The sequence below is a fragment of the Mycetomoellerius zeteki genome, unplaced genomic scaffold, assembly GCF_001594055.1.
Source record: "Mycetomoellerius zeteki isolate Tzet28-1 unplaced genomic scaffold, Tzet1.0 scaffold221, whole genome shotgun sequence".
In the NCBI taxonomy this organism is placed as follows: Eukaryota; Metazoa; Arthropoda; class Insecta; order Hymenoptera; family Formicidae; genus Mycetomoellerius; species Mycetomoellerius zeteki.
Window position 1 is genome coordinate 1,237,741 of NW_017257184.1, and position 24,549 is coordinate 1,262,289.

Consider the following 24,549-nt stretch of genomic DNA (forward strand, 5'->3'; position numbering starts at 1 on the left):
CTCAAATCTTTTCGACGAATTGCAACCGGACCCGGTAATCACTTGTCCTAGACGCAGCTGATCCTGAAATTGGTTTTTTATGGCCGATGTCGTTCATCATCTCGAGTAGTGACCGAGAGGGAAGGGTACGTGTCTGGCGCGCCTACCCCGTTCGTTGAGGGAGGGCCTGGCTTGAGAAATGTTACTTTTCCAAGTTAGGAATAGCTCGTTTTTGTTCCGTATATCATTGGGAAAGTTTTGTCGAGTCGCGAAATTATATCCTATCATATCGTCGTTAGTGAAAACGTTATGAACCACATAATTCCAGGGTTAATAAGAGTAATAGAGCATAAATTGTTAAATTATATATACATATAAATGATGTGGACAAATGTTTTATCTATGTTATGTGCAACCTACACAGCGAAAATATCTTTATGCATAAAATGTTAATAACAAGTTTATAAATGTGAAAAAATTAAAATACCTGTGAATAATAATAGCAGTGTAAAAAATTTATATTGTACGATAGAGTGTTGGGAAATACAGCAATGTAATGTATAATACAGTAATGTACAATACTTTTTAAATCCATATTTTCTGCCAAAATTATATTCCAAATTTATGAGAGATACTGCAGATATGAAACATGTTAATATGGTTTAAAATTGATTATACATTTATTTATTTATTATGACATTCTACTTATGAAATATTATTAATTAATTACAACGTATGAGAGAGATTTTCAAAATTAAAGCCAATTTAATTAAATAATTACATAAAATTATTTGAGTAGAGAGATTATTAGTACCGAATTTTGTATACTAAAAACATACCACAATTTTGCTGTTGTACGCGATGCAGTTGCAAGATTAACTATTCTAAACGTTGCCGTGTTTCCGCTCTTTAAAACTTCGCTTCCTTTGTTAGAAACTAAGAAAATGACTTTCGTGGAGAGTACAAAATGAAGGTCGAGGTACTGAGCAGCTGACTTTTCTTTTTCGTGGCATTAATTTCGAATTGACACTACACGTTGCTGTAGGCGACACACCAGCTATTGCGATTGCCCTCTTTTTTTTCCCCTCAATCTTCATGAAAAACTTTCTGTGAGCTATGTTTTAACCACGAAGGGGGAGAGGTAATCAAAACTCGTATGAGAAAGCTAAATGGAAAGTGCACGCCGTCGTGCACTTACGATAGGCCAAATTGCGTGTCTCTCTCACGCCGCCCTCATCCTATCCCGACAAGCTGTCTTCTCGTGAGATCGTCCTACCACTGGGTGACAGAGGGTAATGTATCGTGTGCCCTAAGGGCACAAGACGACCGACGACAGATTGCGTAGTCTACGGATGCTGGCGTGTTATTCAAGACATCTTTTCATATGAAATCGAGAAAAAAGTATTTGATGCACGGAGATTGAAATTATTCGCTTGCCTCAACTCTTATCGAGGCATCACTCGTGTTTATTATTAGCTTTGCATCGAAGTCAAAATGACATCTGATTAAATTGCATAAATTGTGAGACGATGGCAAATATTTTTATTTCTTGAAAAATCCACGTTTATATTGATATTTATAATCAAGATTTAATAAAAGTTGGACATAACAAAAGAACTTTATCTATTTTATGTAAGGTAAATTTGGACATACAGTCGTGTACGTCAAAGTATAGAGTATAATTAAATAAGAAATAAGATCCGACCGTGTAAATGTACAACATACATACGACAGAGAGCGCCAAAAATCGGTCAAAGTTAAATGTTATGAATACAATATATATTCTTAATTTAAATTTTAATTATCTCAGATGTGACTGTATACCGAAACATTCGGACATTAACCACAATCGATCTGAGATCTAATAATAAAAATATGATGAAGAGCTGAGACATTCGGACATTTCTATATGAAATGATCCCCCCTAAATTAATTCTGTAAAGAACTTATTGCGAAAAATATTACCTCAGCCAGGATGTAGTATAATTAAAACATAGATTAAAACTATATAAGTGCCAACAGCTATATAAAATAGCTGCAAATCAGTATTAATTAGAATCTCATCAATGTGATATGTGAGATACATTAATTTTGCTATTTATGCTTGCTTTTGATCGACTGATAGTCGATCTTTTATTATATGGTTAAAAATATTTTTAGACCCTTTTTTTATCCATCCCCTCGATTTATTTCTATGTCTAGGACACCACCTCGTAGTGACGGTACAGTGCACATATAAAAATGATGCCCGACTGTAAATGGCTGTGTTCACTTTATGACATTCATTTGATATCTAGACTGTTTAAATATATCTTATTGAGAACAGAATATCTTCTGAGGAGGATAATAATGACATATTTCTCTCAACTTCAGTAGCTTTGGTAATGGATTACCAAAGTACAGCGACATCTTAAAAAGATTATAACTGCTTTCGACAGAGGTTTTAGTATCTAAAACTATTTAATTTTTAATATTTCTTGTATTATCTATAAAATAGTATACAATTGATAACTGTACTTACGCGGTTAGCCTAAAATGGGCGAAATACTTTATAAAAGAATTTTAATGCTTTGACGCTTTTTGAATTATTTTTAATTTCATAATCTAATCTTGAGTTTTCCGTATAATCAAGATGTGGCAAAGCTTTAATCTTATTTTATTTTTGTATTAGTTCTATCAGTTGCTGGGGAAAACCTTTTTTTTTATTAAATAAATCAGTTTGTCTCTTTTTTTAAAGCTGAATTGTAGCAAAACCAATATTAAGAGTATGAAGATCATATTAAGTTTTTACTGTGCAACTAAGCTTGTCGTATGAATATCTTATAACTAAGCTCACAAAAAGTTCTCGTTATAAACTTTGGACTTACAAGCCGCACAAAGATCTTATCTTATTCATAGTCAAAGCTGAATATGAGCTTGAGAATATAATTCATAAAGTTTTATATTTTTGTAAATTTTGTTCTAATCACTATTAAATTTACTGCTTCAATAAAACGTATAAAAATGAAGAAAGCTATAAAGCTTATATTCATCCTAAGATAGCACTTACATTTTATGAAAGTAAATATGCCTATCTTATTTTAGAACACGTTTGGGGAAAGAAAATATCTTGAAGTGAGTATTATGCTTTTGTTACGGCAAGTTTGTTTTGAAATTTTCTTTTAATGTTACAGTTTTAATTATGAATACCTTGCTGAAGGATGAAATGTTCTATGTATTTGTCTGTCTCGGTATTTCATTCTTATTAATTACTATAAATATTGAATAGCCAACTTTTTCTTTTTCTCTCTACCTTTGATCGCCATCTTTATTTGCACATGTACCGTGAAAATATCAACTTAATGTCTAATGTTAATTATGATTCTGATTTATGAGCAACTGTCGGTTGCTTAATACATCATATTTATATGAGTAATTAACAGAGCTCAAATGTATAAACTTTTTCTCAGGCAATATTAATGATACACCCGCTCTTAATCATGTTTGCGTCAAAAGTGACATATCTTCGTGTTCATGACATCGCGTGATTAAGCGAATCTTTAAAGTTATATGCAATTTTCACAACTTGCAACAACAAACAATGGACAACAGTTTGACCAGTTAATAGATATACATCTGGTTTGACTAAAAAAAGTGTTAGATGATAGGTCTTTTTTATGTAAAATGTCAAAATATTTTTTTTAAATGTCAGCAATAACCACGATATTTTGCGAACATGACATACAAATCTGTCACACGGTACCAAAGCCACGGGAATTATAATCTATCAAAATAAAAGATAAAAATTATTTTAGATTTAGTTCACTATTTTTATTTGACAAGTAAATGTTTTGCAAACGAACATGGTACAATAATAAAATAAAATAAGATACTTTCTTCGATATTTTTGTATAAATCGTATTCTAAAATTCATCGAAAAAAGTTTATATATATATATATTTCAAATATTAAAACTTATAATAAAAAATTCTTCTAATTTTTAAAATATCGTGCTTATTTATCAGATTACACATACTCTTTTGACGTATTTTTATAATACGATTTGCGTTTCATAATATATATCGCGTTTCCAAGGAAATGAGTTAAAGATTTTGATTTTTATAATTTATCTTATTATTTTTACAAAATTTTATTACCACTTTCATTTATATACCACTTTCATTTTGTTACCTTGTCTGTGCGTTACGTAATAGTGGGACTAACATACAATTAGGTCACTTTCCAATTACTAGCAGGTCGAATCCACGGAGGAAAAAAAGATACTATATTAGCCGAGCAGAGTTTCGGTGTTAGATCTTCTTTCTAGCGCAATGCCAGGCTTCACCCCTTCCGAGCCTGTGAATTGCTTCTGCGTGGTTACGCGTTTTTTTAATCTGCGATAGCAACGCCTGTTTTGCACAGCTATGTGCGTATGATGATGAATGTGGAGAATGCTACAATATCATAATCAGATTCACATATGTATGCAAGGAATACAAATTGCTGCCGGAAATGTAACCGCACAAAGCAATTGCAAATATGTAAATGAAAAATCTGAATGAAAAATCTGAGTAAAAAATTTGTATACTCTCTAAATCTCGTGGAATGAAATCTTACTCGAAGAGACTGAAAATTGAGCCAGTCTTGAAAAAAGAGTGTACGAGAGTGCGAGAGAATAATACAGCCACTCTTGTTCAAGAGTAGCAGATTTTCACTCTTTTTAAAGTGAGATTTTAGAATGAGATTTACTCCGAAGAAGTGAAATATCAATCCCTTTTTTGAAATGAGGTTCCATCTATCCTGTATATTTATTTCAAAATAATCAGTTCTTTTAAAGTGCAAAAGTATAACTGATCGATCAAGTAATAGATTTTATCAGAGTGCTTTCTCATCCAAAACGCTCGTTTTCGAGACTTTATTTTTTTTCTTACTTGTTTTTCCACGAAAAATCGTTTCGCGAGCGAAGTTGCACCGCCATTTTGACCGCAGCCGGTACATACATTTTACAAGATGGAAGCTACTACAGAAGTAAGTGGCATTCCGTGTTTCAAATGACTCGCCGCTATGCCTGGCAAAGACATACAACCCAAGCGGTCCGCACCTTCATTCATCTCCGTTCAAGAACCCGCCAATCCGCCACGGCCGGTGCGGCAACGACGCAATCCTTTAATCCGACCGTAAGACCTTTTCTGTATTCCCATATGAAACTAACCTGTGGTATGTTGAAACTTCCACTTTGTCGCTCGGCGAATAATATCCAACTAACGTACTCCTCAAGACCCGTTTCTTAGCGTATACTTTGAGCACAAGACGCCGGTAAGGGGATCAGGTTTTTATTCAAGTTTGCAAATCGCAAAACGTGTAAATCTTATTTCTCAAAGCGTGTCGCTTGATGGAAAAAGAGTCTGGTTGCATTAATTGCAATTTTGATTGAAAATAGACAAATCACAATTTTCTGTTTGAAGCAAAAAAGAATTCTCTTCTATTATAATTCTAATTTTATAACTAGAATTCTGACTGATATAATCAGAATCTTCTAGTTTATTCATTTTCAACCATGAAATTTTTCTCAGTGTAACTATTTGTTTCGCCTAAGTCGCTTAATAACGAAATAGATACATATATTTGAAGGCAAACATATTGCCAAACGTAATATGTTTAACTACATAGTGACATGGAATAAATTCTTTCTCTAGAGAGTTACTATCTTATATTCCTAGTAATTAAATTCTGTTTTTGCATTAATTTTCTTTTTTCCTCTTGATTTATCGGAACATAAATATCGTGTATACATAATATGCACGAATAGATACCCGAGTACAAATATTTGCAAGATACACGTTCGTACTATCTTCCTTATATCTACCTTTTTTACATCTACTTTTTCTCTCTTGATTTATTGAAGTACAAATATCATACCTATACTATGCCGCGCGAATAGATATCAATACAAATACACTCACACTTGGAAGAATTAAGACACACTCGTACTATCTTCCTGATTGATTTCAATTTCGTGTGCACCACCTACGTGCCGCATTGTACGCCGCGGAAAATAATTCTGAACAATTCGAACGTTCGAGTTACGATCGGTTTCGGCAAGTTCGCGCCGTAGTTCGCGGTCCGTAGAGAAAGTTCGTTCCGGTACGCCCAGTGTGCACGTGTTTCTCGTATTGGCGGTAGACTTGCTAGAGTATTGTTACAGGTATATGCGGATCAATGATAAATCGTGACAGAACGATACGTGCCATCGTAGCGGGATGGTACATACGGCCAACCATGTTGGATAAAGTTATCAAAAGCAACGAGCGGAGAACGGCCGCCTGACCGGACGAAGCAAAAAAACGAGAAGCCACCAGTTATTGCGAAGGGTCTCTGTCGAGCAATTCCATCTCAGAGAGCAATCCGCCTCGCATCGAGAGACGCTCCTTCCACAATATCTTTTTTCCTGCCTGTCCTTTTTTTTTCTTTTGCTTTTAGACCGCAGCGTCGCCGAGTGTAAGGATATCGTATATATAGTATACGATCGAATATCTTTCCCATGGGATCTTGTCATTAATTCAGGTTCGGTCGCTATTTTTATTGATCAGAAGTGTTCTCTATGCTAACGAAGAATAGAAAAATTTTGTATTTGCACAATCGCGAAAATTTGCACGCAGTATCGAGGGAAATGTAGAAAATTCCATACTACTTTCATACGGCTTATGTGTTTATCTCAATAGATTAAACCGTTCAGAGATTAGAGTTAATGTATTGCAATCCATAAATATTATGTCCTGTAAATTGATGAAATCAAGGAATAAATATCTCCTGACTCGATGTAGAAACTTCAAAATATTTTCGGAGATGTTTAATAAAAATTATGATTAAATTTTCTGTAAATATAGTTAGCAGACGGAGTCAAGTTGATTAAATAGTTATTGTCTAAATTAAGGAATTTAATTTAAAAATAATTTTAGATTTATATAATATAATCTAATTGTATGTTACCAATATTGGATTATTTGGAGGAAAGAGTAAAAACCATATTGATTTTTAAATTATATTAAGATAAATTATATTTATGGTACAATTTTGAAGATAGTACAAAATTATTTATCCTTATTTTTTTTAGATGAAGAAGTATGTTTGTTCTAAAAGTAAGAAAACACATTAACAGTAGTTAGCTACATATTTAAAATTGTGCGTTATTAAGAAAAAGTTAATTTAATTTACGATCCCACGCTGGTGATAATACTAATAAATATTCTACTTAAGCAACGTATGGAAATATGCGAGGCTATTAAATACGCCATTTTCATTATACTTGCTCATTATTGCGGTCACGGGAGTGGTCGCGCTAGAAAGTGCAAAATATTCTCTCTCTCTCGTTAAGAATAATCCTTCTTCTCTGCCGAGGAAGGGGCAGAAAAAGGAAGGGACAGAATAGTAGGATAGGAAGACCGCGGGAGAGCTTGTCCTGATAAAGTATTATCATTCCGCAAGTTTCCATGCAGGCTCCGTAATGAAATATTCAGCTCTTCGTAATCCCTATTCTACTTCCTGCTATGGTATTCTCTCCGACCTATTCTGGGGTGGATATACTTACCGCATCCCGCTGCATCGAAAGTCCACCACGAAGAAACTCGATGCTCCTCTCACGAATGTACTATAGAAATTATCAATATCTCGTGCTAAATTATTTACATGTTTAACCTATAAAATTATTGGTAAATTTCAAATAAGGCCTTTTCAATATTCTGTTTTTACGTCGCTGTTTACCTATTTATCTGTTATCTGTTTAATTATCTTTAAATAAGTGCTTTTATATATTAAAGTAATTAAATTGTTTTATTTGAAATATAAAATACAAAAACATGCCATTTCTGAAAAAGATATAAATGCCACTTTTTCAAGAGAGATAGTATTATCTATTAAATTATTTTCTTTTATTCACATATTTAAAAAATTTTTTTATCATCACATATAGAGTGGAATTTTTAATAAAAACAAACGTTTTTTGTATAAACTTTCGCTTAATGTGTTTAATAATTTAACTATAAACATCCTTTTTAATTAAAATTTGAGTTAAAATTTATAAAATTCAATTGCAGTATAATATTTTATTATCTAATTAGATATTGACATGTATAAAAAATCATTTACTCTTTATTGTGTTAAATTTCACATGAACTTTATTTAGTTAAATTTATTACTTTGCGAAAAAAATTATATAATAATCAATTTGTGTAAAAATGTTAATTCAATCTTGCCATTTATATTCAACTTTCTCAAACTTAGTGAATATTTTTAGATGTGTTTAATCGCTTATATATATATATGTATATAATTCTATATTTAATTTTCTTTGACAAGAAACTAATTTGTCAAATTTGGTAAAAATATTTACGAAAGGGTACATGCAAGAATAAAGAACATGCGGTTAACATAGCTTGAAATAATTCGTGTTTTGTATTGCGGATCTTTACGGATTAATTTATAGCGCAATTTCAACCGTAGGAGGTATACTGAAAAATGTTTAAACATTCATTGTACCCCAAGTTCTAATCCACCACTCGCGATCTCTACTTTACTCAGTGTTGGCTGATCGCCAACTTCCGATGTGTATGCTCGTTCTTTTTCGTAACCTTAATAAATCGTAGAAGTTCGTGAGAAGAAAATTTACCGCGGCCTATTAAAAGGTTAAAGTAATTTTGATTTTCGGAAATCTAGTTGCTATACGGTGTGATGTTCTCCTAAATGATTTCTTCTATTTTAAAGAAGTAATCACGATTTTTTTTTATAACACAGATTTCTCTTGAAACGACACTGTTATATAATATGGGTATCGAGTGAATTAGTTATCGATGTAATTTCCACTATTTGTTTTATGCAGAACATTTTTTTAAATTTGCACAAGCGTATTGATAGAATTCTAAAATTTTATGTTGAAGATTTGAATTTTTCTGTAGATTTAAGATACATATTTTATCCTTATACATTATAACACAGGGCATAGCGGAGTAAGCATAGCGGAAAAACCACTTTTCTTATTTCACTTTTTCCCTCCATAACTCCCACCATAAATGCAATTTCAAGGCTAATTTTGGGGGAAGTTTTATATCTCAAGGATGCCAACTAATGATACTAATTTGAGCTCTATTATTTGAGAACATATTTCACATGCTTATTTCGCTATGTCCTTTATATCACTTGTTTCTAAGTAATCATAAAACATTTAATACTGAAGATTCAAATGTTTTGAAAACTTTTACAGAAATTCAATTTAACATTAGTTAATTTAATGCAGAAAGTTACTTATTAAGAGTACTGAACAACAGTGTTTTTAATACTCAAAGTAGATAATTAATCACTACCTTAAAGTATTACATTTTTGTAAGGCAAGAAAATTTATAAACACATCATGATTTTAAGACGTAAAATACAAATTTTAGAAAACTTTTTATAAATTTTATTAATCTTTAACTGTCAATATAATATTCAATATATCTTTAAAATCATATGCTTCAAAAACATTTCCGTGCAGTCAATTAAATAGTTTGACATGAAATCTTGATGAACAGTCGGAAATAAAATCCAATTTGTTCTATTAATCGTAGTTAAATGAACGACCGATTAAATTTCGTTTAGACGACGGGCAACGCTATTGAGTTTAATATAACGTAATGTTTAACGTAAACATAACGTACATACAATGGACGATCGAAATTGTAAAACATGTATACGTTATTAAACTTAATACGGCCTTAACGAATTATTATTGAAATTTAAAATAGCATTAAAGAAAGAATTAACAGAGCTTTCGTTAAAATTTAATACAATAAGTGCCAAAAGATCTCAAAATATTTAGTACCAATCACTGTCGTACCGTTAATGCTTAATTGTTTCCGTTATCTCGTAACTTTGACTTGTAACTTCCTCCTATATAAACAAACACGAAAAGCAACTGAAATCGTGCGAAACTAACATCGACGAGAAGCCCGAAGGAAAATCTTCTTGCGAGTTTTCTGTACGATCTATCTGTACGCTGAACTATACTGATTCGTCTGCAACGAGTATCGACGCCTGCGATGCAATGTACCGAAGGCGACCAAGAGAAAATAACATTGAATTTCTGTGAAAGGTTCCGAGAAAGTCGAACTATTTATTATTTTCGAGGGGATTGAGTTACGATTGAACTTGGAAAGAGATACAACTTGAGATAATCCGGGGATTATTGGCGAAGAAATCTAAATAGGATGCACTGCGTTGCTTGAAGGAGCCTTACTTTAAACGAATCGAAAGCGGGAAAGAACTTGATTGAAAAAACATATTTATTATTTTCTTATATCAACACATGTATATCAACACATATATTAAACAATGCAAAAGTAACAAGACAATTACATGAATATATTCAGCATCCGAAATATTATTTCCATTTTATATCGTTATTATTATTGTCTTTGTATAACGTTACAACAGATAAATAATATTATAATTGACAATTATAAATTACGTAAAATAATGCCAATTACCGTGTAAAGAACCGTATGATATTATGACAGATATAATATTATATAAAAAAATATCTCATAAATTAGATTTATGTGTCAGAGATTGTGATAATATAATTAGCTTTCCAGACTATTTATCATACGTCCGACTATTGTCTTGAGAAGAGAATAATATCGGTAGATTGAAACGAGGCAAACTTGAACGATTAATTATTCGAAGTATTAATATCAATCAGAAGCGATAATAAAAAGAATGGGACGTGGATGCTATTATAGATCAGATTGCCCGGGAAGAATAAGAATGTAACGGGAGCGAAAGAAACGGGCAAACTATGTGTGTGTGTGTATGTCGACAAACTATTTACTATTGGAATAAAATACAACGACGGCGTGTTTAAAGGCGAGTGGGCGAGGCCATGCAGCTAATTGCCGCGGGGGTATTATTATGAAATAAACGAGGTATCAAGAAACGCGCCGTAGGAAAGAGGGCCAGGGCGAAATTGTGTGCAAGACGGAATGGTAAAGCTGCTGCGCCCGAGGGAAACGAGAGGGGAAAAATCACCAGCGAGTGCGATTCGAGAATCGGATGAGGCCGAGAGTGTGAAATTTTTAAAGCCTCCCAATTTTTTTTTTGCAGCAGGCAACGTCTTGTCCCTGTCGCTCTCGCTCTCGAGCACTCTTCTTTGCTCTATCCTCTCTCACTGCCAACATATATCGGCGGCGTACATCCTCCAGAGAAATAAGCTGAGCCATTTCTGCCACTGATTTCTATGCTGCCATTACCCCGAGATTCTCATTCCTTTTTTCCTACTCCTATGCGTTCTTCTGTACGCTTATTCCCATATCCATCTCTTCTCTGGTGGAAGAGGAAGGTGAGCTGTTCCCCGTACAGCAAATCCGTTACAAGCTCTGTACCACCGTATGTACAGGGTAATCCCGAGTCTAATCCGTGAATGTCAACAAATATATGCTGGCAACTAATCAGAATAAAGGATATGCTGTGGACGTATTTTCTCAAAGAATACAAGAAAAAAATTAAGAAAGCGTTTTATTACTGCATTATTATACATATATATAGTATTATTATTATTGACATAACATGACGCAACAAACATATTGTATATGTTACAGTATATATAATATTTATTATGTATATATATTGCTATAATTGTGTGTTTATAAACTAAAATGTAAATTATAAGCAAAATTTTTAATCGCATTAAGATCATAATATAATATGGTAAATCATAATAAAAATCAAATATGATATGATCTATCCGAATAAGATTATTATGAACTTGACACGATAAAAAATTGTTTTTAAAATTTAAGTTTACAAACACACAATTATTGCAATTTATTAAGTGCTTTTACTTAATATTGAGGCGAAAACCGGTGTATTAAGTCCATTCTACAATTGCATAAGTGTAGTTGTAAGTTGTAAGTGGTTGTAGTTGTAAGAATTAACTAATCATAACTCTCATTTTTGAATGTGATTAGTCAATTTTTACAACTATTGCAACCATTTACAACTACGCTTACGTAAGGTGCTTTCCGATATTCATTGCTGAAAATCTATAGCACACGTAACGTATACTGTATATATAGTTTCAACACTGGCAGTGAACCGCCCGTAATTGTAGAATGGGCTTTAGTGAGACGTGTGTCTGTCTCTCTCTCTCTCTCTCTCTCTCTCTCTCTCTCTCTCTCTCTCTCTCTCTCTCATTCTAACTGATTCTTAGAACCTTGTTCTAAGAATCAGTTCACATTTGTGCATTGTACTTTGGAGTGTTCAAAGTGGATATTAGATTCGCAAATGTTGCTTCGAGAAGCGAGAAGCGTGCGGTCAACGCAAATTGCACCGGCAAGACGCATATCGAAGACAGATGCATTCGTAGCTCGCATCGATAAAACTGGGAATATGCACTGCCAAGAACAAATGGTATCAACAAAGCGATGAATGACGTGAATCCTCGAACAGAGGCATGTCGTTCCAGATGTCGTTTCGGGGTATCTAGAACGACACAGGACGGATGAAGTCCCGGAATTGACGTTCGCCGTCGTTAATGGGATTCTATGAGCGGATTAAAATAAATGAGTATAGTAGATCATCCCGTGGTTTTTGCGACGTCATATTTTTTAATGTCACATTTGTACTTGAAATGTGTAAAGATTATTTAATAAAAATTCTTCCCAACGTCAATATTTCGCAGTTAATTAATTTTTATCGAAAGAACTTGTTTTCTTCTATAGAAGTACTACTTAATTTTCATGTTAATTAACGTAAAGGGCATAATTGTTAGTTTGGTATTGCTGTACATTGAAGCTTAAATATTCTAGAAGTACTTGAAATTATTCCTTTCGTTTCTCTACTTCTCTCAGAATCCTTTGATCAGCAGACTTATTTGAATGATGCTGTTCTTCATCTTCAGAATGCTTGGCAGTCACTTTCTATTTCTGTCATATTTCTAAAAATACAAGATATATAACGAACAGACTACAACATAAACTAAATATTGCATGCATCTATCTTTATTTATAATAAAGAGACGTTTGTATAAATATTTCAACAAATTATCGTTTCTGAACGAATAAAAACATTTTAATAACGAGATTGAGGTCAGCTACGAGAAGGATCAATACTTCAAATGATTACGTCAATACATGATAACAGGTCGAGATCCATGAATGATAACATTGTATTTAACAGCCCATTAGCATTCGTAAACAACGTACCATCATTTTACTACGACACATTACGCATACCGCACGATCGATAAAGTCATAAGCTACAAATGTATCAATGCAATTATAGGCAGGTGAATCGGTATAACCATTATCAGATCTCAGTTCCTAGCAATTGTGTCGTGCATGTCTACGGACGGCACAGATACGAAGCAACGAAATTTTGATTACCGCAATTTCAGATTGCTCATCGCGAATTAAATTCGAATGTATCCCATTTGGAATAGTAATGTCTCGGTAATAGCGATCACATATACCTACATATGCGCATATACGCATAATACTCGAATTTGGGTGAATTTGTTACAACGCTATAGTAGTATAGTGAAATCCATGTTCATAAAGCACAACATACTCGACAAACATTTGCGTTCACCGGAGCTGCTAGTGTAAGAGCGAGCGCTAGCTAGGAGGCAGACATGTATTATAGCGCAGCAACCAGTTTCGGGCAATGAAGTACCTACGGACCACATCGTATGTAGGATAAATGTTTACCAGGTCTCATAACGTCGTTTCTCATTGTCTCCGACATCCTGAAATCCTGAGTCTCCTTCATTCGATGTGCCGATGACATACGTGCGCCTGTGTATTTCACGTCGGGATACTGTCCAAGAAACCGCAAGCGTTGTCAGACACGTAATTGAAGTTGTGTTAATAGAACGTAGGTACAATCAATACGATTAACAATAGCTACTTGAACAAATCACCGTATATGCTTGATTTAGTGATGAATTGATAAACCACACACAATTATTATAATAATTTTTAATAATTTTTCCGTAGGATGCAGGGATAATATTGAACGTGATTTGAGAATATTTTTTTAATGGAAAAACTTCCTTGCTTCAAAAAACCATAGTACAAAACGATTATGTTATGTATGACATCAAAAAGCTAAAAAATATATAGGTATATATATATACATATTATATATATAAAAAATAGAATTATATGCTTTTATTAAGCTTTTAATAAAATTAAGTACTTTTATACCGCATCAAAATTGTTAATACAAACGTACTCAAATGCAACATTAAATAAATCACAAATTTAATTGGATACAAAGCGAATGTGTACGTAAATAGTATAGGGGAGACCGGGGATAGTAGACTCATTTTTTAGTTTCGAATTTTTATAGACGAAATTAAGAGACTTATCGAAAAAATGAATTGTACGCCAGTTACTACATACATTTGACTTTCTAATAATATTTTAATAATAAGGGAAAACTGATAATTACTATGAAAAAAAATGCATTTTTCTAATGCATTCCATCTGATTTAACTAGCCCCGGGACCAGTTACCCTTTATGCATTTAGAGTATCCACACGCATGTTCACAAAATTATACTTTTAATTATTCTTAATATTTTCACATTATTATTATTACTTCTATTACACTTAAAAATAATTTTACAAAAGAAAGAAGGATGTATGAACATATATGGATATGTTTCATATATAATTATATATGTTTATGAATATTTATACATGTTTATGTATAAATGTTCATAAACGTATATAATTTATCATATTATATATGTTTATACATATTTATACATATGCATGAAAAATTTCTTATACATGTAATTTAACTATTATTACTGGTAAAAAAAGTTGATAGAGAATGATTGAGAACGATAAGATTTCTATCAATTTGTATCGAGATTTCATTTCAAGAAGTTTGGGAGTAGATACTATCAGAGTCGTCACTAAATTAATCATATAGCCTCGTATTGTGGTTAGCCTATTAGCCCCATCCGTTCATTTTTTAAAAACATTAACAGTATACGACAACAAAACCAGATAAACAAAAAAAATCTGTTGGACTTTATTAAGTAAGAACTATGCTTACTACCTAAATGGAAATAAAATATCTCAGACAATTATATACAATTGTAAAACAAAAACTTTAAGAATAAAAATGTTTACTTAGGTGTACGATTTTTTTAAATTGTAGCGTAACTTCTATCATAGATGTGTTAGGAACGAGATGTTACAGCAGACTGAGCGGCAGTCGCTGCTGCGTGCTCAGACGAGTTTACGCGTGTCTGGCGCGATTTGTTTATAACGTAGCCTCGATTATTTTACTTACCCCTATAGTTTACTGACCCCGGTCTCCCCTACTAACAAATTATAGACTAATAATCTTAAATGCAATAAAGCTAAAAGCTTCATTATTTATTTCTAATTTCTTTTTCACTTCGATAGATTTAAATGTTTAGAGCAAAATGTGATCACAGTGATGATAATTACAGCAATAATAAAATACTATTTCAATGAAAAATATTAATTCAATTATTAATTTAAAAAAGATTCATAAAGTCACGTCACAATATGGTACAAATGCCTAATTACAGAACAAATGCAGTAAAATGTTATTTGTGAGGAGGATTTCTAACTTCCATTCTCGATCTAGAGATTAAGCTAAAGACTTCTCTTTGAAAGCGTGTGGTTTCATTCGCTTTAACATTTATCAAGTTTTTCAAGCAGAAAGTCTTTAGGTGTTACATGAGATAAATGTTGGTAGGATCTTGTCGCTTCAAACATGCTGAAACTCCTTATCGATTCCTTAATACGGTTGCGTCTCTACTGCCGTCTGTCTATCTCAGTAGTGGAGCACCGTGAGAAGAAGCATACGACGTTGATAATCCATCAAAAGCCGTGACGATGAATCCAATGAATTGGGTTGGCAGTAAATGAGTTCGTTGACTAATTATTCCAGAGTTTTAATTAATAAAATATCCTTATTTAATACATGGAGACATATTTGTGTATGTCCCTCTTTTAGAGATTTTAGGATTGTTGAAGATGTGGAAATTACAGCAATGTTTCAGAAAGCGAATACGCAACTTTGCATACAGACTCTGATGTAGAAAGTTTATTATATTAATTAAAATTAAATACAAAATCTCAGCAAAATCGAGATCAAATTCTTCTTGGATATTTCTAAATACATTCTTTTGTTATTTAGGAAAAAACTTTTCAAATATAATAATTTGATCTTTTATAACCTTATTGAATACAAAGCTTAATGCAAAATAATAAACCTCTAACACCATTTTAGCAAATGAAGATAAATGAGAAGATATATGAAAGAAATGATATTGTTAATTGCATTTTGTCACATATTAATTGATCTCTTAAATTCACACCTACTTTGTTACATATCAATATAAATAGGCAGACAAAAATGCACATATCACCCAATTTAGTTTCGTGTGTCTTGCGACAAAAATAAATTATGAATATTTCGCCTCGTTTAGCTGCAGTTACCGCAATTGCTCTCCGACATCAATGATCCGAGAGAGTATGTGCATAGAATCCGCGAATGCGTGATTGCACCGGCGCATAATTACACATCGTTGCGCCGGCGGGTCTCTTGATTGAACTAATTTAACCTCCTAATCTATCTAGTCCCACCTCTCCCTATCTCAGCCGAAACCGCAGAGGGCGATATGCGCATCATGGGAAACTCGGCATGAAATCGCATCGATAAACTCTATCGGACAGTTTAGCGATAAATATGAGATTTGCGTGTATTGAAAAGCTCCCAAGGGACTCACTTTCCATGTCTAAAGGATGAAGTTCCAATTTCAAAATTGTAGGATGTTTGCTTCGTTCACGAACGTTCTTTAAACGATTTTAAAGCTGATTTTCTATTAACGAGGGTTTACGTCGAAGGTTTGTAGAACAATCGAATTATTGGTGCATGCGCATTTATTTTACCAATTTAAATATCTTTTCCAAACTGAAATATTCTTAAATAAAACATTATGCTTTTGTAATTTCACGGAAAAATCCTGATCAAAATTTTTAGAAATAAAAAATAATACGAAGAAAGTATATCGTATGTGTTCGATTTTCCCATTTGGCAGTTAAACGTACATGATACCTTACCGTTCGAGTAATCTGCCGTTTACCTATCTCGAGCGAAACATCGTGCGAAACGATATTCGGGTGCAGTAACCTTCCACGAAATCGCATCGATAAACCCCGGGGTTAGCCGATAAATGTAGCTCAAACGCAGAATATACGCGGTATAACCCAGCGGGCAGCGAATTTCACGAGTGTGTGTGCTGCCGGACTTTTTGTCATTAGCAATCTGATTGCGAGTTTGCCGTACTTTATGATGGCCCGATGCATTCCACACTTGGCGATCATCTGGTATATTTCCGCATTTCACATATTTTACCATTGAAATTATTCGTTCACGCGTTCGCGAAGTACTTAAGTTTCTTCATGCATCCTTTTTTTAATGTTCACTCCACAATGAATGCTAGAACCACTCATTTTTATTGGATTGCCTGCCGTCAGATTTTTGTTTGTTTAATCGCGTTCATAGAAATTTACAAAGGAAAAAAACAAATCGCGTATAAATTCACATTAATTCTGAAATGAATGGTAAATTTATTTCATGCGAGAACTCGACAACACACACAATCAAGAAAGCTAAACTCTATTTTGCTTTAAAAGTTAGTACGTGATAAAAATGATGTTTTTATTTAGCTACAAAATTGATTTTTTAAACGATATTCCATAACGTTCAGTTATTGATATGTTTATTATTCATATTTCATGACCATTGAAATGTTTCGTTAGTTTTGTTCATTGATCGCTTCTCTCACCGTGGTGTCCTATCATTTCGAAAAAACGAATGCTATTTATTTTTGCATAGCATAACAATTATTTACCGTTCGTGATTTAACTACTAAATAACTACAACAGTGGTTTATTAAACGCATGTATCATTGCGCTGTTTTAATATAATTCAGTGTTTGCAATATAACCGATCGTAATCTGAATAAAGTTGATCGATGAGAACCGCTGACTCTTAATCTCTTTTTGCACCGAGGCAAGTTAACATTTTAACGAATCGCAGATGCGAGTGTGATTTGAACGGGTCTGCTAACGATATTTCATTAGCTTTAGGTCGCGCTTTAAGAGATAAACTTTTCCATTACCCAGTCACTCGTCACTGCGTGACACTTTTAGCGGTGCGTAATTGATACCGCAGGGTGTCTCTCGACTCTGGCGCTGTCCGCGAAATTTCATTTCATGTCGCGAGCATTTTCAACAACGGGTAATTGATGCCGCAGTTTTCATCCGTCGAGCTTGCAAATTTCGTTCGTATCGCGACCTGCTTAAGAACAACTTCCGCTAAACTCGCCACCATCCTGGCTGGGTACCGCGCATCGTGTCTCGTTAAAAAAGTTTGACGGTGGATGAGAGAAGCCCAGCTTTGGCGCGGAGTCGAATATATCACTTACGCCATGAAAATTCACGGGGAAACTCGGGCTAAATGTTAAATATCCATTAATCTTGCGAGGCAAGATTAATCCGACACATTCTGACCGAGCAAGCCGCCGCGGCGTAACTGTTGAAGAATGCTGGCAAATGTTTGCCATATCAATCACCGCGATACACCCCCGGCAATGCGTTCGTCGTCAATATTCCGAGTCTACACATAATCTCTTCGAGATTATAACGTTTATGCATTTTGTTTGGTAGACGGAATAATAAGCGCATTTATACGTAATGCGCTATTACTCATTAAAAACGTCGATTCATTTAGTTATTCGTAATACGATGTATTTGCGATGTTCGTAATTTATTTATCAAAAAACTTAGATTTGTCGCGCTCTATTTTTATAATAAAGTTTTTCACGATAACTATGTCGATATGTCTTCATACGCCACATAAAATTAATTTACGTTTTCACAAAAATTAATAATTTTTTTCAGTTTTATATCACAATTTTATACGAAAACATTAGTTATTCATTACTAGTATTTTTAGTTATTTCGTTGAGAGCACTGTTCAATATTGATACAATATTACCAACATTGAATTCAAATGTAACATAAAACTTTTAAATAACGGCTATCTATAGGTTTATATTTTTATTTATACGCGAAAAAATTGGAAGCTATCGTTTTATGTATATTTATCTTACTAAAATATATTGGTGTATAAAAAAATATCGTAGAGCACATAAATATAATTTCCAAATTGAAAAAAGTAATCGCTCGCGATAAAAGGAACAAAATGAAGGATAAAATAGATTTTCGGCAACTCGTGTGCGACAACTTTCTCTATCGTCGGAACTATTACCTTCCCGATAAAATCAGAGTTTCTAGTCACAGGTGGGCAGCAATTTACAGACGGTAAATTTCGATGTTTAATGTTACGAGCATTCGTTAAATTGTTCCAAAGCAAATTTTACAAGTTTAATTGTATTCTTTACGACACGAGCGTCGATTCTGGGCAGGCAGGCAGTGTGTATCGGGGTCAGCGGCGAAGTCAAGATAACATGAAGTTTTCCTCTTGGAAAATGGCCGTGTACACAGAGTTCGCAACGAGGGAAGGAAAAGTTTTGTACGTGGCATTTGTTAAGGCAGCTTTACGACAGAAGCGCCTCGTTTTCACTGAGGTACCTAACTTTTCCATCATGTCCAGCCTCGCAGGCAGGCGGCAAGATCGTTAAGTAGTTATTTTGCTCATACGCTGAGGGAGAGACTCTGTATAAGACATCATATATATGCTACTGTCGGCTTCGCGTTAATTAGTCTGCTTTGTTGACTATTTGCTTATTTTGCATATATCCTAACATCTTTCATTTCCGTATACTAGGAAGGTACAATGGTTCGTAAAAGAGCGGCAATTGGATGTGCCTATCGTATGCTTGGGCTGTTAGCTATAATTCGACAATCGCATTTCGATTGAGATATAATTTATAATAATTTCATGATTGTAATACTTTATTAACGTAATAAAATTACATAGATTTAATTTTATATATATATAGTCACTATGAATATAAACATTATTTTATTACGACTTGTATATTTATACTTACACAAATTTTCATCGCGATGTTGATTTTCTGAACTATATCACAAAAGGATCGAAATTAGCAGCAATTACTGATCTATAAACTGCGACATGTAGCTGTAATTAAATTTTGACGTTACAATTGCTGTAGCGAGGCAAACTCATCTCGCGCATGGCCTTTATTTAATTATTTAATATAACCATTTGTTGAATGGTACCAAACCATCCAATATTATTGCAGGAATTCTATGTTGAAGTATGTCGTCATAAAATTGCGTTGATTGATCTCGTTGGTTACTCTTAAGAGATTAACTCGCGTCTGCGCAGATAATTGTGTGAAAAAAAAGCGCAATCGATGACGTACGGTCTGTTGATAATACGTGTTCACTATTTTTATATTATCGGCCGCTGACAGCGCAGCCCCTACTCATTAACTAGAGGCAAATCTTTGCGGAACATTAAAGCACGATGAATCAAGTCATATTTCAGCTTTACGAGCTGTACTTACGTATAAGGTGAATAGACACACTGCTGTTATTGAAATCCGAAAATTCTGTTTTTAATGATTCGTATATAATTCCTAATTGTTAAATTTAACAAAATCTTTTATTTTGCAATCGTAGAAACAAAAATAAATTAAGAATTTTTATTAATTTATCAAAAAATCATAAAACGTTTTGCTATTATCAGAATTCGAATTCTTTTTTAAATGATTTCTATTGTTAAACGATTTACTTTTTTTGTTTTTAGAATTATGAAATTAAAAAAGGGATCTTATTAAAATTAACAATCAAGAATAAAAATTGTTCAACATTAAAAATTATTTAAAAACTCAAAGAATTTTTTTATTTTAGTGATAGCAAAACGTTTTCTAATGATTTCTGTTAATCGCAGAAATTCTTACACTATAAGATTGCAACATAACAAGATAACATCTCGCTCAATCGAAAGATATTTTCTTTGCAAAGTCAAATCGGCTACTTTCTACGAATCGTCAATCTATGCGCATCAAAAATCAGGTGAAAAGTGCTCGTGGGGATGCCGTGTACGTAGGAGAATACGATAGCCATTTCGCTCGCACGTGCAGTGCAAGCAAGGCCGAGTAAGAAAGTTCAAACCAATGTCAGAAAACGAATTCCAACGGAGGGATAAGGGTATCTCTCGTCCGTGGAACATACGTTCCCAGGTAGAGGGCACATACAATCGTTCGCGGTGTCGTCGTAAAATTTCAATTTTCCCATATCGCGATATCTACAGCCGGCGGGAACGACGTAAGCTTTTAGATACGGCCGCTCCCGCGTGCACACCCGGTATATGACAATGCGGTCCGAAGCGAAGGTGGTGTGGATCGATACGAGGAAGAGTCGTTCAATCTTCCGTCTCGGAGAGAGAACTTAAAACGCGCATTATGGAGGAAAAAATCGCGTAAAGCAAAAGGAAGAGCAAAAGATGTTTATTATGAAACGAAAAAAAACATGCTTCTTCAATCTAACCATCATAAAATTTGTTGATAATAACATATTAATAGTAATGCCATTGGAAAGCTCTGACACAGATCTTATAATAATATTATATTATTTATCCCTTAATGTAGAGAAGATTTCGCTTTGGGTTTGATGAAGAGATCTGTGTCATTCTAATTTTTTATTATCTAAAGGTATCCTAGTGGATGATATGTTTGCCATGAATATCATTGGAAATAAATTCACAGTAGCAATTAAGCGACAATCGGATTAGTATTCGCGTATGAATTAATAATGATGCAGAATTATCACGTAAGACAATTAAATAATCATAAAATAAATTTTCTGACAAGGTATTCAGATTAAGATATTCTCGGAATCATTTTGCGAACATTAATGTTAATTACATTAACAATCGTTAATTACTTTAAAACGCTAATTGTGTTATTACTTCTCGATTTAATACTGCGTGCAATGTCGTACTAGATTATGCGCAAAGTGAATACAATCAATATAATCCGATCCAATCCCAATTCTTAAAACTGGAACGAAATAGAGCAAGGAAAATCGTCCTGTGATAACTTATCTGAAGGACTCTTTAATGTCCTGAGTCATCAGTCGAACGATCTGCAGCTGTGCTAAGTTTACTTCATAAAGGGAAGACGCGGTATTTTTTATCAACCGACAAGATAACTACTAGATGGATCACAAAGAAGTTCCAGAAAGCTTCGTCGTGTCTCGTAATACACGGTACGCAAATTAAAGGGTGAGCTTTTTTAAAAGGATGTTTCCAAAAGTATTTCAATCTCTCAGTAGCTTTACTAGAATATCCTGAAAGTTACGCGTCATCAACGTCGCAAGAACTTGATAGAGCGAAACCTGTTCTAGAACAAGTAATTTTATTCGGAGTAATCATAGAGTTGTGCACGTACAGGGTATTAAGGAGTTTTTGCAATAACATGAATTCAGATACGGTGAACGATAAAGTCACGTTATCCTTTTCTTAATTAGTTGTTAAGGAGAAAATAACCTAACCTTAGCTTTCACCGTTTCTCGGATAAACGGTATTGCAAAAACTCCTTATTATCATGAAAATAATTCAGAAATAAAAGTTGCGACATTAAGTATCTGAATTTGAATCTCATTTTATGAATTATCATAATATATTCTAACAAAAATATATTAATTATATTTTTACATTACATTTTTATTTAATCGCAAAAATGATATTTTATTTTACGTAAAATATAATTTATTATTATTTTCTTCACATCTCTCTCAAAATTATTAGTTCTCATTAATTAATACAGCACTTATTGACGGATAAAATTGATATGCATTACTGACCGACAATGCATATCGATATATTGTGAATTAAAAATGATATACTATTGCGACTTTTTTTAATAAAATCGGGAGATCAATATACATATTTTAATGAATAATTAATAGAATATATGATAGGAATAATAAATGAGAATATAAATTTATTGCCGATTAGGTCTCTAAACTAAAAGAAAAAAATTGGCTGCTGCAGCAAATTAGATGGTAAAATAAGGCATAGCGTTTTTAATAATTGGCTGCAATAGCCAATTTTTGGTTGCTGCAGTCAATTTTTGGTTGTGTTAGCCTATCCGCAATATCAGTGTAGGATTTCGATTGGCTTACGCAACCAAAAATTAGCTGCTGCAACCAATTAAAAATGCTATGCAGTTTTTAATAATTGGCTGCAATAGCCAATTTTTGGTTGCTGCAGTCAATTTTTGGTTGTGTTAGCCTATCCGCAATATCAGTGTAGGATTTCGATTGGCTTACGCAACCAAAAATTAGCTGCTGCAACCAATTAAAAATGCTATGCCATATTTTACCATCTAATTTACTGCCAACCAATCTTTTCTTTCAGTGTAATCGATAGACGATCGATAAATGATTGGCCCTAGCAAAAGTAATAGATTTTTAAATGATATTACAATGGCACATATAGTTAAGAGTTTTATTTCTGTTTGAGTTTTATTTCTCTACATACACTTATTTCTCTCTCTCTCTCTCCCTCTCTCTTTCTCTCATAAATTATTTATTCTATTCAGATAATACTAAAAGGATCAATATTTTAATCAAGCGATAATTATAGTCTACAGTTGTGATAGTGTTTGAAATACATATAGCATAAAAACGAAATACATTCTTCACATTGAAAGTCTTGAAGACAAAGTTCACAAGTTTTTTTCCCTCTTAATGCCAGGAAGCGTTGGAAACAATGCTGCCGTCGATAGTGTGAGAATATCTTCAAGGCATGGAATAATTTTCTTAAAAGCATCACTTTTTTTTCTTTTAAGTAGCTCGCTTCTAAGACTTACTTGGGAGTTGAGAGAAAAAGAATAAAGTATCATCAACGACTTAATATGAAATTCTCAAAGAGAATTGCTTGGCCAATATTTATTACCTTTTAAGAATAACCGAGACATTAATGTACAGCTTAATTGCAACGTAAAGATTACAGTTGATGCCTATATAGAACATAATATAGAAACGATGACCTATTCTAAAAATACATACCTAGTAATATAGATATACACACTCATGTTCTATCTATCTTTAGAGGCGAAGCTTATTTAATAAAGCATGAGGATATTATCATATGCCGTAATGAGTATGCTTCAGCGTGGTAATTATAGGTTAAATGTACTTGCAAATGATGATCGTCATCATTAGGCGATCGATCGATCAATATTTACAACCTACAGAAACCATAACTTATTGAAAAATTAATGATGCGAGTTAATACCGTTTATCTAGATTGGCTGAGAATTAGGACGGTCATTCAAAATAACAATTGATCGACATTATGTCATCGTGTTCCTGATACATATATATCTTTTATTAAGATTTAATAAAATTATCACGATATTCTCGCTTAGGGGAGCGAGATACCTACATTTGACGATGAATTAAATTAACTTTTAATACTGAGCTACACTGAAAAAAAAGATTGGCTGCTGCAGCAAATTAGATGGTAAAATATGGCATAGCATTTTTAATAGGCTGCAGCAGCC

At 33.3% G+C, this 24,549-nt stretch overlaps 1 protein-coding gene across 2 annotated transcripts in view; it reads left to right on the top strand.

Annotated features, from left to right (window-relative positions):
• dpr12 (defective proboscis extension response 12) overlaps positions 1–24,549 on the top strand; it is a 214,707-nt gene that overhangs the window by 11,498 nt on the left and 178,660 nt on the right. The window contains exon 1 of one of the 2 annotated variants that reach the window (XM_018448516.1): positions 5,953–6,163. The exons of the other annotated variant lie outside the window; for it this stretch is intronic. The gene's annotated coding sequence lies outside the window, so the exon portion shown is untranslated. Of the gene's footprint in view, positions 1–5,952; positions 6,164–24,549 lie in introns of those variants that run through there. 2 annotated transcript variants of the gene reach the window in all.